The 5,764-nt window shown below is 40.0% G+C and overlaps 1 protein-coding gene across 1 annotated transcript in view; it reads left to right on the top strand.

Annotated features, from left to right (window-relative positions):
• Window positions 1–5,764, top strand: part of LOC104073049 (delphilin-like) — a 47,243-nt gene that overhangs the window by 6,203 nt on the left and 35,276 nt on the right. The gene's annotated exons all lie outside the window — the stretch shown is intronic.

Raw genomic sequence — 5,764 nt, forward strand, 5'->3', positions numbered from 1 at the left:
GATTTTTTTCCATTTGTTGAATTGTATATTATTGCTTCTCTCATTTGTCAAGCTTGTTTTGAATTTGAATCCCCTTTGCAACCTGCTTGCAGCTCTTTCCACCTTCGTGTCAAAGTCTGCAAATTTAATAAACAAAATCTCTAGTCCATCATCAGATCATTAATGAAAACACTGAATAGTACAGAACAAAGTCAGTCTCCTGTGCAACACTACTCAATTTATCCTTTGAGTTTTCACAGTGAAACTCCAGTAATTACTTTCCGAGAGTCGTTTCCTGACAAGTTCCAAGTGCTGTTAGAGAGGAGGGTCCTGCTGAGAACATGCCGGTCTGTTAAGTGGTGATCGAGGGAAACGCTAAAGAAATTGGTTCATGTGAGACCTATAAATCATCAGTTTTTCGATGGAACTTTAAGAAATGTTTAGGCATTGAGATTCCTCAATATAGCGATATTTTCAAAATTGAAAGTAGGTAGACTAGTTTGTATTGTATGCTGTACTATATACATGACACTAGGCACCAGTTTATATTTTAGGTTCCTAAATATTTTTGAGACTAGCTCTTTGAGATTTTGTTGTTGTACTTAATCACTGTTTACCTTTATACCAATAAAAAAAAATTATAATAAAATCTCTTTGGGCTCCTCCAGCTCCTACTGAAAGTGGCAGAATTTCCAATGTTTTCAAGGAAATCAAGCTACTGTTTGATGAATACCTTCTTCTTTGAATAAATGTTGACAGATATTATTCAGCCAGATATAGATCTGAACAAATAATGCAAAACATTATTACAGATGGATAATTTATTTGATGAATAGCAATTCTGTTTGACAAATAATATTAGTCTATCTCTATGACTGGCTACAAAAGATGGTATTGCCACATAAAAACATCACATCAGTCATCTGTATTGAAATTTCATGTAAATTACAAGTGAAGGCTTTTCAGATACCCCAATCATAGAAGACAGCCACTCCCCTGTAAATATATGGGAGCACTCAGTATACTTTGGGCCAAGTTCAAACCCGGTAAAAGCGAATACAGTAGGAGATGAAAGTTGATAACACCAGACTGAAACTTTTAAGGCAACCAGATTGTGTTTGTTGTCTTTAAAATCACTTAAATGACATGTTCAACATGCAGGCAGAGTGCAGTTCAGCATAATATTGTGAGGAACACAAATATCTATAGTAAACTAAGCTAGTGCCTTTGATTTAAAGAAGGGGGGGGGGAGGGGGGAAAAAAAAAAGAAAAAAAAAAAGGTGTTTTCTTTAAAAGCACAGCTTGGAAAAGAAAGTTGCTACTTGAAATTTCATCACAGGTCAATCACTGCGTTATATCCTGGCACTTATTTTTAAGCTTCTACACTGTACTTGCTTTGCAGAAAGTGTTGTGCACTGTAGCTGGAAGGCACTGAGTCAACAGAAAATCCCCAGAAGGCTTTACCTCAAAGTCCTTTTATCCTGCTGTTCTGGATAGAAAACAAAATTTTCTATTATTAAAAGCTGTATTTAAAAAACTGGACCCCAAAATGAATGAAAATATGACCCTATGCTGGATAAAAAAAAGTCAGGCATGTATGTTAAAACAGCGTATTTCTTTTTGTGTGGACAACAATAGCATTCAGTCAGATTTATGCCCAGAAATTAATGAGATCTCTGTAAAGCAGTATGTAGCCACTACTTGGCTCTTCCCTTTTGGATTGAGCCCCCTTGTCCCTTGGAGCATTGATCCTAGCAGTGCTAAAAGGGAGATGCTACTGTTGAGTATAGAGGATGAGAAAGAAGCCCTCTTGGTCTAGCCTTCCCTTCCAGGTCCCACAGCAGCCAGGAGCTGGTTTGTCTCTTACTCCTTGCAGCAAGCAGATGAGAATGTTTAACACTGTTAATGTTTAATAAGGACAAGTGTAAGGAATGCTTAACAGTGAAAAGCTTGACTAGACTTGAATAAAAATTTCTCCTCGTTTGTACGGGGAGCAGGATTTCTGCATGACTTGGTTTTGTTGTCACAGGAAATGATAGAGCTCGGTGCATATTAGCTATGATCTTCGCCTAAGTAAACCTGAAATAATGTCTCCCTGAATCGTGCCAGTATTTGTAATAATTGAGATCATATGTATAGCTGACTGACAGCCAGTTTTCTTGCTCTACGTCTCCATAGGTGTACATGCACACATTCCAGGAGTCTTTTTGAATTAGATTGCTGTCATATTATTATGATTCAGGTAGGATGGTCCACAGAATAAGAATAAGCTGAGCAAAAGCCACATAGCTCAAATGCCTCTGTAGGTAATGGAGAGAAAGGGTTTTAGATAATGAGACAGGTCTTACATGAGGTGAATTGCCCAGGTATCTCCACTGACTGCATAGGAGTCACAGCAATCCTGTGGTTGATTGGGGAATGTGAACCAGTGTGTATTAGAGGATGAGAGTCAGAAAGAAGAGACACAGGAAGACATTAGCCTGTCTTATCTTTGAACGGTTACCGTGTTCTGCATGCCTTTTGCTGCTTTGCTCAATCAACTGTAAATGACTTGGATGACGTGGCTTTAACCCCTCTTTCCTGGTTGATGCTCAGAAGGTCTGGGGACCTTTCTGGAGTCATTAGAGTAATATTTCCGCAGCATGGAGACTACATGCAAAACCTTCCACACCTCTTAGGGCCTCTTGTGAGACTGTGCTGGGTAAACAGAGAGTGGCAGGAAGCTCTGGAAAGGGTCATGTAGAGTACTGTGTTGGCAGCTGCCCAAGAATAAGCCAGAAATCTCGTACCTCACCCCTAAATGCATTTTATACCATGTCTAGGCCAAAAATATAAAAACCTCACCCTGCAGAGTAATGGATATACGGAGAATGCCTAGAGCCCCTCGCTCTTCCTTCAATTGTGAGCGTTGATTTTTCTTTCAAATCACTTGCGTGGCTATACTGAATTTTGGGTGGGGGACGAAAATTTAATCTGTATTAAACAAGCTTCTTTAACCTAGCAGGTAAATGAATGCATTATTAATGCAATCTCATGTATTTCCTTAATGTGCATGCCTTATAATAGAAACATTTAATTTTTTTTCTAAGTTTTCTTATCGAACTTTGTATAAAAACAGTCTGTTTGGTTGCACCAGTCACATTCTATTAGGCAATTTAACAGGATCTGACTTAGTGGCATTTCAGTGGATAATATGACAAAAATTGTTTCTTTTTAAGAAAAAAATGTAACCAAAACAAACACAAGAATGAGCGTTACAAAAATTGTGACCTGCTGAGAGAAAAGCCCCACAGATACAAAATGATAAAGGTCAAGACATGTTACTCAAGTCTTGTTTGCAAGTAAAAATAACATGCTAACGTGTGGCTGTCAAAAACCTAAGCGAGCCAGACAGACTTCTGACAAATAATTTTGACAGTTCTCATAAGCTGAAAAGTGCCTTTTTTGCCTCTCTTGTCTTTTGAAATGTTTCCCTCCTGCTTACAGATGTGCAGAGAGAAAGAGAGTTAACAGAGATACTAAAACAACAGGGTGCTGTTAAAAATAACCTGTACCAAGCACTGTCTTTTGTGTGCTCTCTGGGGAATGCATTAACTGTCAGTAGTCTAACTTACTAACTAACCTTCCTGAATTTGCAATATACAAAATGATTTGCTTCTCTTTTACACACATTTTTCTTCATATATTATTAAGCAAATTAAAAGATGTTCCCTGTTGTTTTAATGTCTTGGGCAGAATTTCGTTCTAGTCTAAAGGAGACTTTGGTGAAGGTAAGCAGAATGAAGAGTTGAATACTTCACGGAGCCAAAAATGCATTCCCTTCTACAATTTTTGTAAAAAAAAAAAAAAAAAAAAAAAAAAAAAGCGCTTTAGCAATGCAAAAGAAAAACACAGAAAATGTCTTGGTTTTGGTAGAGATGTTGTGGCAAGGTTTCTTAGTCCTAGATAGAATATTTGGCCAGAAAGATAGACCTTAAAATGCCCAGTGCTTGGGGCACTGCAGAGTATGGAGCCTGCTTGCACGAGAACAGGGATGGTGACCCAAATCACCTATATCCTAGAAAAAAAATTCAAAGCCTCATATTTTTCAAGTTGAGATTTTCATTTTCTTGGCCACTCTTAGGAAGCATCACTGCAGATGTGCACGATGTAATGTGTAGCTGGACAACACCATGAGATTCAAATGAGAACTGAGCTCATTGAATTACTTGTGTACTGAAATGAAGGAAATAAACACTTCTCTTGTTTATGTTAATGAGACTGTGTCTTTGACATAAGGCTATGATGTATCTTTATGTTCTCATTGTCACCCTGCAGCAAAATCTTTGAACCCTTCTCCATACAAAAGGGCCTAACTGTTGCAAAAATACTATCCAGCTTCCTATTAAGAATTGCTATCTTGTATAAATAGGATCTTGCACTTTAAAGCTGGCAGAGCTTAGCCTTAAGGAAACTATATTTTTCAATTCAAATATATCCATATTCTTGTTTGCTTACACAGAGCCTGTTCAGTGGGGAATTATCTTGTTAAGATCTAATCGTATACAGTGTATGTGTGGTGTAAATATATGGCCATTTAAAATTCAAATACAGAATGTGGAGGTCATTGTAGGAACCTTCTGTGCTTCAGCAAGTGTGAATGAATTATCAGACTGCTTTCATTCTTTCCTCACTGTTCACATTACTATTTGCAGCTGGGAGCTATGCCATAAGTTACCTTTACATTAGCATTGAAAATTCCAAGGCTTTAAAAACAAAATACTACTTCTTCTTCTTTTACTCTGAGTTTTATTTGTAGGCTGTAAAAACATACAATGTGTCTGTTGATCAGAAATTGGTTGAGGTGTTAGAAATTTGGTAAGCTAAAGTGGGTTTGGTGTAGTGTGGCTCGGAAAATAAGAGGTCCCTGACCTCTGTGGTGTGACTGGCTATTTTTATGTTGCCCGTCAGACTTGTGCCAGGTGACTGTGGTGCTTGGATGGGTGGAGAGGATCTTGTTCAGCTGCAAGGCTGCATTGCTGGGGTTTTTAGCAGAGAAGCTGCTCTATCTGTAGAGAGCTGTAGGCGTAGGTAAAGCAGGCGGTGGTTAGGACAGGAAGGTGCTGGGGGTGGCAAAACAGCTGCAGCCCTGCTGCCTGCGCTGCCTGCGCTGCCTGCGCTGCCTGCCTCAGAAGTCTGGGAAGCAGCTTGGTGGCTGCTGCTGGGGGTAGCAATCACGAACCTCAAGTGGCAAAACTGGCAGCTCTCAGGAGTCCCAATTTCTACCAACCCTTGCCCTCCCGGGCAGCAGACCTGGCTCTCTGGGGATACCTGTCTTTAGCTCTTCGCCTTCTTTTTCATATGGCAGGAACAGCAAAACCCTCTCCAGGTCTTGGTGCCCTGTCCTTGGGGTAGCCAAATTCAGGTTTGCTTGCAATGCTGAGATGCTTTGAGCTGCCTCGCTCTGAACGTGTTAGTCCCCACAGCAGCTCTGGCAGTAGGGGTGTAGGGGAGGCCCCCTTCCCGTTCCCCGAGACATCTCTCCTGCCCCTTCCCCTTGCTCCTGCACAGCCGGGACAACACTCCTGGGGAGGGCTCTTCACCTGGATGTCCACAAGGAAGAGTTTTAAAACTCCTTCAAAAGATTGGAAAGAAAGACTTTATTGTAGTAACTTACCTCTTGGTGGTGAGGTCATTCTCCAGGGGGGTAGGAAACACTGTATATTGTAGCTAACTGAATATTGTAGCTAAACTACTGGATAAAAAAATCACAAGTTCCTGAGCTCTGGTGGTAAAACCCACACAC

The sequence above is a fragment of the Fulmarus glacialis genome, unplaced genomic scaffold, assembly GCF_000690835.1.
Source record: "Fulmarus glacialis isolate BGI_N327 unplaced genomic scaffold, ASM69083v1 scaffold35112, whole genome shotgun sequence".
Lineage (NCBI taxonomy): Eukaryota > Metazoa > Chordata > Aves > Procellariiformes > Procellariidae > Fulmarus > Fulmarus glacialis.